The following is a 10185-nucleotide window of genomic DNA, read 5'->3' as shown; positions in this document are numbered from 1 at the left end:
TATTTAACGAAAATCCCTAATACTATAGTTTCACTAACTTCAGAACTCATGATAGACATGAGAGCTCTGAACTTGATCATCCTACGTATCTGCTATTTTGTATCCTTCAACCTAGATCTCCCGATTTCTTCTCCCTCCCTCCTCCTGCTTGTGGTAACAACTGTTTCGTGTTCTATTTCCGTATTTGAGCTCTTTTAAAAATATTCCACATATAAGTGAGATCATAAAATATTTTTCTTTCTGTGACTGGCTTGTTTTACTTAGCATAATGTCCTCCAGTTTCATCCATGTTGTGGCAAATGACAAGATTCCTTCTTTTTAATGGCTGAGTAGTATTCCATGGTTTATTTCTGCCACATTTTCTTTCCATTTGCCCGTCAATGAACATTTTGTTTTTTTCCATGTCTTGGCTATTGTGAATCATACTGCAATGAACATGGGCGTATAGACATTTTTATGAGGTGCTTATTTAATCTCCTTTGAGTATATGCCCAGAAGAGGTGTCGTTGGGTTGTATCGTGGTTCTATTTTTAATTTCTTTAGGAACATCCATACTGTTTTCCATAATGACCCTACCAACATACATTCCTACCAACTGTGCATTTGGGTTCCCTTTTCTCAGCATCCTCACCAGAATTTATTACTGCTTCTCTTTTTGATAATAATCGTCCTTATGAGTGTGAAGTGATATCTCATAATAGTTTTAATTTGCATTTCCGTTTGATTAGTATGAGCACCTTTCCATAGACCTGTTGGTTATTTTTATATCTTTGGAGAAATGTCTGCTCCGATACTTTGCCCTTTTTCTTTTTCTTTTCTTTTTTTTTTTTTTTTTTTTTTTTTTTTTGAGGCAGAGTCTCGTTCTGTCACCCAGGCTGGAGTGCAGTGGCATGATCTCAGCTCACTGCAATCTCCACCTCCTGGGTTCAAGAAATCCTCCTGCCTCGGCCTCCCGAGTAGCTGGGAGTACAGGTACGTGCCACCACACCCAGCTAATTTTTGTATTTTTAATACAGACGGGATTTCACGGTGTTAGCCAGGATGGTCTCGATCTCCTGACCTTGTGATCTGCCTGCCTTGGCCTCCCAAAGTGCTAGGATTACAGGCATGAGCCACCGTGCCTGGCCTTGTTTGCCTATTTTTAAATCGGGTTTTTTGTTTTTCTACTATTGAGTTGTAAGAGTTCTTTATAAATTTTGGATGCTAGACTCTTGTCAGATATGTGGTTTATAAAAACGTTCCCAGTCCATAAGTTGTCTTTCAGATTCTCTTTAAATTATTGCTTATGAGGAAACAAAAATAGTCAATTTACAGTGATCAGGGCAAATGTATCTTTTAAAAACACATGAACATTATTAGCTACTAAAACAAGTTACAACTTTAGACTTTGGCTTTTTCATAATGTAATGCCAGGTTCTCATGAAATGATGATATGACAGGACTGTTCAAACCAGGATACTAGCTACATTCTTTCCTTTTTAAGTTAACTCAGGCAGTGTATCTAAGACTGAATGCCATGAGCCCTTGTGTTTTGGGCTTTCTTAGTTTTCTCTGCCAATTATGGTTTGGTTTTTTACTATGCAACATTGTTCATCAGGAACAAGTTTAAAGCATTTAGGATCCAACAAGTGCTAACCAAACAAAAGTGAATAATGGAATTCTAGGCTTCGTCCCAGCTTCTCCCATTCTCTCCTCACGGATGACAGATGCTTAAGTAATAAGAAGCAATTTTGTGAGTAACTTTTGAACTCCATCTGATTCCCGTTAATAGTCACAACTTGAAAGCATGAGAATATATTTGAAGGCAAAAACTTTTTGCTACAGCAAGTTTGGTGTTCTATGCTAACATTCCTTTAACTATTTCCACCAGCTTTACCGTAATCATATGATAGAATACATGCTAGCACAAGAGTTTGCTGCATATAAAACATGCTTGAGACTAGGCCAAATACATAATCCAACATTTCTATTCTATGGAAGATTTCTTTTCCTTTGAATTTTAGTTATTTTTGTTGTTTTATAGTCACCATAGAAAGTGTAGTATACATAAATTATATACTATAATAATTATTGCCAGTCTCCACCTGTTTCTTTAAGGGGAAGAAACTCCCCAAACATAAAAGCATGCAGTTTCATGAGTTTTGACAAATGCATACACATATGAAACCACGATCCCATCAAGAATAGGATGTGATTATCTCTGGAAAATGCCCTCATACTCTCTTCTGTGATAATTACCACCCTTTCTCCCAGTCTTTAGAGACAGCCAATGTTATGATTTTTTCCCAAACCACAGATTTGCTTGTTATAGAACTGTTTCTACTAATGGACTTACAGAGTATGCACTATTTTGTGCCTGGCTTTTGCTACAGATAATGTCTGAGAGATTCTTCTATGTCTTTGAATGTAACGGTAGGTTCTTTTTTCTTTTTTTTCCTGGGAAGTTTTTCATTGAATGAATACACCAAAATTTGTTTATGTCTTGTCATATTGATGGACATTTGGGTTGTCTATAGTTTTCAGCTATTATAAATGAAGCTGCTATGGACATTTCTGTACAAGGTATTGTGGACATATGTTCTCTTGGCTAAATTAGTAGAGATGTAATTGCTCGACCATATTGTAAGTATATATTTAATCTTATAAGAAACTGCCAAACCTTTCCCCAAGTTTGTTGTGCCACTTTACATTCCTACCAGCAACATATGAATTTTCCGGTTGCTCCCCAACATAACATACTGTCAGGTGTTTAATTTTAGCAGTTCTCATCCATGTATTGCAGTATTTCATTGTAACTTTCATTTGTCTTTCCCTGATAATTAATGAGGCTGAATACTTCTAAAAAGTGCCCTTTAGCCATTCAGATATCCTTTTGAAATAATGTTTCAAATCATTTTAGAATTCAAATTTTAAAATTTGCATGTTCATTTTGTTAATAGAGTCTTTGGATGAGCAGAAGTTTTAAATTTTGATGAAGTCCATTAATTCTTTTCCTTTATGGTTATTGCATTCTATGTCATTCTTGAGAAATCTTTGTCTAACCTCAGGTCAGGGAGATATTATCCTATGATTTCTTCCAAATGATTTCTAGTTTTAGACCTTGTGTTTGGTTTTATGATCCACCTTGAATTAATTTTTGTGCATGGTATGAAGGAGTTGAAGTTCATTTTTTTTTTTTTCTCTCCTGGCATATACCCCATTGCTTAAACACTATTTGTTGATAAGAATTTCCTTGGATTTCAGGACAACTAAAGACAATGGTAGCTGCTTAGGTCCCTGTCTCCCAACTTTTCCCCCCAAAATAACACAGAAAAACAAGAAGGTAAGAAAAGCAAAAACAAAATAATCCTACCCCAAAGCAATGACCTCAGCATAATGTAAGGACAGAGAATGCTCATATCTCAAAATAACTTGAAATTTTCAGAATAAAATTATAAATCTCCAGTGAACAATCTCTTGCTCTCTTATCCTACTGCAAGTATTTGTGGCAAGAAAAAGCACGTCATGAAAAACTGTGGGAAGAGAGAAGAGAGAAAATGATGGCCATAAGATTGACCTTACCTACTGCCAAAAGTAAGTCTGTGGAGAAAAGACCAGAGCATGGTCTGCAGGGAAGAGACTTAACAGCATGTATGATGTGAAGTGACAGCTTTTGAAACCTATAGCCTCCATAGAGGAAAAAATCAAAACAGAAAGAAGTGGCTCTTAGAAATTAGGTGGTCAAAAAGAAGGTAGCAAACGGAGAAATTTTTGAGTAGTACATGTATCACAAAAGACAAACAAAATATGAGGAAACAAACAATCCCTTTTCCTCCTCTGTGGAAATAACCCACTAAGGAATATGGACTTTGTTATACTGAATGAAGGTAGTGCCACTGAAGCAGGAATCTTGTAAATTTCCCCAGTACTACAAACATATGAAACTGCCCCAATAGTCCCATAGATTGTTCTTTTGGATAAACATAGAAATTCACCTTTCTGATTTTAGAGCTTGAAGCTTGCATTTATTTTCTTTGAGGAAAGGACCTTCTGGCCTCTTTAAAAAAGCATAAAACACTGAATCTCACCAGATCACCACATCCTCAAAATGAGCTGACAGGCCCCTCATTCATCATGATTGCTTCCTAGCCCCTCAAAAGTTCTTGAACATTGTTATATTTCTTTCTTGCTATATAAACTCTTAGTTTTAGTCAGTAAGGGAGATGAGTCTGAGACTGAGATCCCATCTCATGTAGCACCCAATTAAAGCCTTCTTCCTTGGCAATATCTGTCATCTCAGTGATTGGCTTTCTGTGCAGTGAGCAGCAGGACCTAGATCAAACCCTGTGTGTTTTGGTAAAAAATGAAGTAAATAATACAGAGTTATGAAAAATTACAAAATGAATTCTGATATGCCTCAACTAGGGAAAATCCTTCCTTCAAAAACAGAATTCATGAACCAGAAGAGATGATAATCCCTCAGAGTTATAATTTGTTGTACAGTTTGTGGACTTACAGGAATTTACTATTTAGCATATTTTAAATTTAAATTTTTAAATTTATTTTATTTTGTTTTATTTTTTAGAAATAGTGTCTCGCTGTGTCACTGAGGCTGGAGTGCCATGCCACCATCATTGCTCAATGCAATCTCAAACTCCAGTGCTCAGGCAGTTCTCCCACCTTCACCTCCTGAGCAGCTGGGACCACAGGCATGCACGATCATGACTGGCTAGTTATTTATTTGTGTATTTGTTTTGTAGAGATGGGAGTCTCACTATGTTGCCCAGGCTGGTTGAACTCCTGGGCTCTAGCAATCCCTGCCACTTCAGCTTCCCAAAGTTCTGGAATAAAGGCATGAGCCACCACACCTGACCTATTTAGCATGTCTTAATATTGTCCTTAGTATTTAATATTTTAAGGACTCTTTGCATGTCTGAACCTCTAATATTCCATTCACTATTGTCTTAAGTTAATACAATACCTGTTACATTCTATTTTCTAGGAAGACAATGAGGTTTGACCATTTTGGACTTCAAAGAAAGGGGAGAAGAATATCTGTATTGTGACTTGGTGCAAAATGCCAAATATTTGCTAACAGTAATGTCAATTTTCCCCTGAAAATCTCGTCAAAAGATTGAATGAGTGGCTAGGAAAGACTCAGATACTGGAATTAGAATTCTAGGACTATAAAGAGGAAGTCTCGCATAGGTTGGGATAGCACAATTTTATATAAAATAAACTGGGCAGATTTTCACCTAAGAGAACTTTGAAAATTATGCGAATTCTAAAATTTGAAAGCTATTTATACATTAAGGGGAAGACACAAATCTAGACTGTAAATGATTAACCACTGTAGGTATATAGTGGCATTACAACATTGTTAATTCCAAAGAGAAACCAAAGAAGTTTTTATATGGTGTGGGAGTACATGAATGTTTACTAAGAATTTGTCAGCATTATATAATACTGACTAAACGATAGCCTCCTTCCTGCATTTGGAGGACACAGATGTTCAAATCACTAAGCAATGTGCTCTTTAAGGTGGATGGGCTATTTAACTCAGACTGTCAGGTTGCCTAAGTAACCATTATGTAAGAACACTTATCTTCCTGTGCTGATTCAACATACATTAAACAATTGAGACTAAAGACCTACTAGGATGTGAGCACTTGAAAGTTGGATTTCTCTTATTTACTACAACATCAGTGCCAGGACAATGTCTGGAAACTAGTAGACACAAAAAAATTAGTTCATAAAACAAAGAAGGCTTATTAGGAGCTGCTATACTTTTTATCCTGTATTCCAATACTTGGCAAATACTAGTAGTTCAATTACTGCTTATTGAATTGAATTCCTAACTTGCATTCCTTGAAATGGTAGGCTAGGAACTATAAAATAAAAATAGACGTGTACCATAAAATGTTAGAAGTTGCTAATAGAAAACTACCTGGTTTTGTGGGAATCCAAAGATATGACTTTAAATATTAATCTGAACTCACTTATTCTACTGGTGGTTTTCAGTAACTATTGAATTTAATCTTTGTTAATAAAGGCATACTTATTGGTATTCCTGAAACTATTTTGATATTTCCTAACCCACAATTCTAAACCTAGTAAAATTAATATTTTAAAATCTGATCTGCCCATGTTATTTTCATGTAAAAAAGATTGCTAATTTTGAGGAATCTCTTCCATTCTTGTGGCTTTATAGGTCAGATGGTGTACAAAGTTTGTTATTCTATAAGCTGGTTGTTCTTCAAATACATATCTTTAATTTACACTTCTCTCAAGCTCCAAACTCTTAAATTCTTTAGAAAAATCTACATAGTAACTTTCTTTCTTCAGAAAACCTGTCAGATGTGCCCTACGTGGAATAGGGTATCCTCCTTTATCTTTCTCTGCCGGGCCTGGTGTCTCAGTGCTCATTCAGAGCTTCAACAGCCAGTTTCCCAAAGCTAGTACTTTTCAGTGACTTTTCAGTATTTCCATCTTACTCTCCACTGGGCCTACAGTGAAATATATTAATAAAGAGTAATGTGGTACTGAGAAAGTGAGACGGCCCAGGGGTTAGTGCAGGCTTTGCCAGTTACCGCCACTGTATCCTAGCGCATGCGCGCAATCTCACTGCTCCCCTCTTTAATTATGCTAAAGGTCAGATGTGCCAGTGGATAATTGCTAGGATTCTGTGAAAGGAAAATAAATCTTGGGGCCCCCAAATCACTAAGTTTCCCCCACTAAGGAAAGTCAAGCTGGGAACTGCTTAGGGCAAACCTGCCTCCCATTCTATTCAAGTTGTCCCTCTGCTTACTGAGATATATGCATGTCTGATTGCCTCCTCTGTAAAGACGAATCAGAAACTCAAAAGAATGCAACGGTTTGTCTCACACCTACCTATGACATGGAAGCCCCCTCTCTGCTTGAGTTGTTCCACCTTTCCAGATGGAACCAATGTACATCTTACATATGTTGATTGATGTCTTGTGTCTCCCTAAAATGTATGAAACCAAGCTGTGCCCCAACCACCTTGGGCACATGTCATCAAGACTTCCTGAGTCTGTGTCACAGGCGTGCATCCTCAACCTTGGCAAAATGAACCTTCTAAGTTAACTGAGACCTGTCTCAGATATTGGCAGTTCACATTTTGGTAACCACGAAGGGATTCTGAGCAGAGGTGCCCCTGACCTTTGACAAATCTATTGGTGCTTGGTACCAGCTTGAGCTATCTTTATGGCTCAAACCAATAGGACAATTTGCTGAGGCCTGGAAGCACCCCTCCAGAGCATCCCTGATCTTCCAATATTTGGTCAAGATCTAAAGTTCATTTTGCTGTAAAACTCATTGTGTGTGTGTGTGTGTGTGGAATTTTATTGTTTCCAACACAAGGAAGGCAAGTTTTTCCTGCTTCCATGACAATGGAAGGCAGATAACTACTGTATGGAGTTTGAACTTGCTTCCAAGAGGGAAGACAAATTTGAGATTTTTCCTGCTTCTAGGATGGTAGAGAGCAGTCTTAAGTCTGAGACCCCTCCCTAGGTGAGTAACTGAACTGGGGTTTGTCTTGGCTAAAGTTAAGATTTTAGCCAAGACAAACTAGCTGATCTTAATTTCACCTTGCCATCAACATACTCCATAATCTTGTAAGTTGTACCATTGTTTGTTTTGTTTAATTTTTGTTGTTGTTGTTTGTTTCTGGTTTTATTGTTATTTCCTTATTTTCTCCACTGGGTTTGATCAACTCTGACTTGATCAAATACAAAGGAAATTTCCAAAATATGGGGAACAAGGCCTCTGAAGCGGCTAAATTCCCACAAGAAAACAACAACAACAAAAAGGTGGTTTGGTAGCGAGGATAAAAACAGACAGCAAAAGGAAAACAGAAAGGAAAGAGTTTGATTTTGATTACTTGAGGGGCTTTATTTACATAACAAGACCACCTTTTTGCTAGCCAAAATGTTAGTTCATGAAACAAACTGAAAGAGCAATGGCTGCCGCCCCACACTGCAGTTCTGTAGCTAAGAGTTCTGCCTTCTATTTTTCCACCATGACAGCCTGGGTTTGGTCCTGCTATCAAACCCTTTCTGAAACAGCAGCAATTTGTCCTAGCTGAAATACGGTAAATAGATTAAAAAAATTTTTTTGAAGGAGCTTAATGGTTAAAAGTCAGCTTAATTAAAAACTAACATCCAAGGTGTGTGTGTGTGTATGTCTGCATGTGTGTGTGTTTGTATTTAAAAGGCCTTCATCTTTTTTATTGTTTTGTGTGTGTGTTCTTTCTCTTAGTGTTACCGGGGGTTCCTTGTTCCCAGCGCTCCCAAGATAGTGGCGAGCCACTTCCAAAATGGCATCAGGCTGCTTCCAAGATGGCCACAAGTCTGGTGTTCTCTGACCTGGGGTTCTTGGCCTCACAGATTCCAAGGAATGGAATCTTAGGCCATATGGTGAGTGTTAAAGCTCTATTAGAAGCCGTGGGTCATGGAAGAGAACTGTGTAACCCAGTGACTAGTGTTCAGCTCGATTAGGACTAACCCAGGCACTTAGCCATGCAGGACAATGGTGAGCCTCTAGCCCAATCAGGAGCGGCAATGGGTGCCTCACTGGATCAGAAGCACAGCCGACACCCTGCTGGATTCGAAGGGATGGAAGTCAGTAGCAGGTCTGTGACGGTGGCAAACAGCAGTGTTGGACGGCGAGCGAAAGCTCAGCTTGAGACATAACAAACACGGACCAGAAGAGAGTGCAGTTGCAAGATTTAATAGACTGAAAACAGAGCTCCCATACAAAGGGAGGTGACCCAAACAGGGTAGCTGTTGCTGGCTGGAATGCCTGAGTTTATATCTCGATCTTTGTCCCTCCCACTGTGCTCTCAGGCGATAGATGATTGGCTATTTCTTTACCTCCTGTTTTTGCCTAATTAGCATTTTAGTGAGCTCTCTGATTGGTTGGGTGTAAGCTAAGTTGCAAGCCCCGTGTTTAAAGGTGGATGTGGTAACCTTCCCAGCTAGGCGTAGGGATTCTTAGTTGGCCTAGGAAATCCAGTTAGTCCTGTCTCTCATTAGGACTTTGTCTTTTTTGGAGCAAATGTCTTTTTCATCTTAGTTCACTGAATTATGTTTTCTTCATTTAACCTTCTGCTGTCTCTCCTTTCTCTTGCACCCTCTGCTGCATGAGGGACCTAAAATAGTTTATAATAGCAGGGGGTTCCTTAAAGAAAACAGAGAAGGTGCCAGACTTCCTTGTGGGGGGAAAAAAAACACTGTTTTTTGTTATGGAACTCCAAGAGTTTACACAGGCAAGTTGGTCTCAGCTCTTTTTTTTTTTTTTTTTTTTTTTTTTGAGACGGAGTCTCGCTCTGTCGCCCAGGCTGGAGTGCAGTGGCGCGATCTCGGCTCACTGCAAGCTCCGCCTCCCGGGTTCATGCCATTCTCCTGCCTCAGCCTCCCGACTAGCTGGGACTACAGGCGCCCACAACTGCACCCGGCTAATTTTTTGTATTTTTAGTAGAGATGGGGTTTCACCGTGGTCTCGATCTCCTGACCTTGTGATCCGCCCGCCTCGGCCTCCCAAAGTGCTGGGATTACAGGCGTGAGCCACCGCGCCCGGCCGGTCTCAGCTCTTAAACTGCTTGCTTTTGTGTTGTGTTACCTGATTTTTTGACTAAAATCGTTATTGCAATAGAGGTTACTCTTGCGTTTTTAAGGAAGTAAAGTTTAGATGCTTGTGTTACCTGATTTTTTTTGACTAAAATAGTTATTGCAACATAGGCTACTCTTGGGTTTTTGAGAAAGTGAAGTTTAAACAAATGTCTTTAAAAAAAATTTTTTTTTTTACTGTAAAAGCATCACCTGGTCTAGCCTCATAATAATTCTCCCTTTTTGGAGACCCAGGATTCAGTGTGGGCTCTGCCTAGAGTTCAGAGATCCAGTTAGAAGATAGATAATCCCTGTCCAAATAGAACTGGTCTCCTCATACAATCCTGTGATAGATTTCTATAATTTTATGTTTGATTTGGCATCGATCTTTAATCTCCCTCTAGCATCACCAGACCTTTTTTCTCTGTACCTTGAGATGTACATTTTGCTAATCTGATTTTTTATCTAAGAGTTGTTTCCTTCAATATGCAAATTTAGACCTGTTTACCTGACAACTGCCAGGGTAATGAATCAGTTTATCAAGAGTTTGCAAGTCTAAGATAGGGGAAAAAAAAGG

This window comes from Macaca thibetana, chromosome 5 (assembly GCF_024542745.1).
Source record: "Macaca thibetana thibetana isolate TM-01 chromosome 5, ASM2454274v1, whole genome shotgun sequence".
Lineage (NCBI taxonomy): Eukaryota > Metazoa > Chordata > Mammalia > Primates > Cercopithecidae > Macaca > Macaca thibetana.
This window is presented reverse-complemented; position numbering follows the sequence as displayed.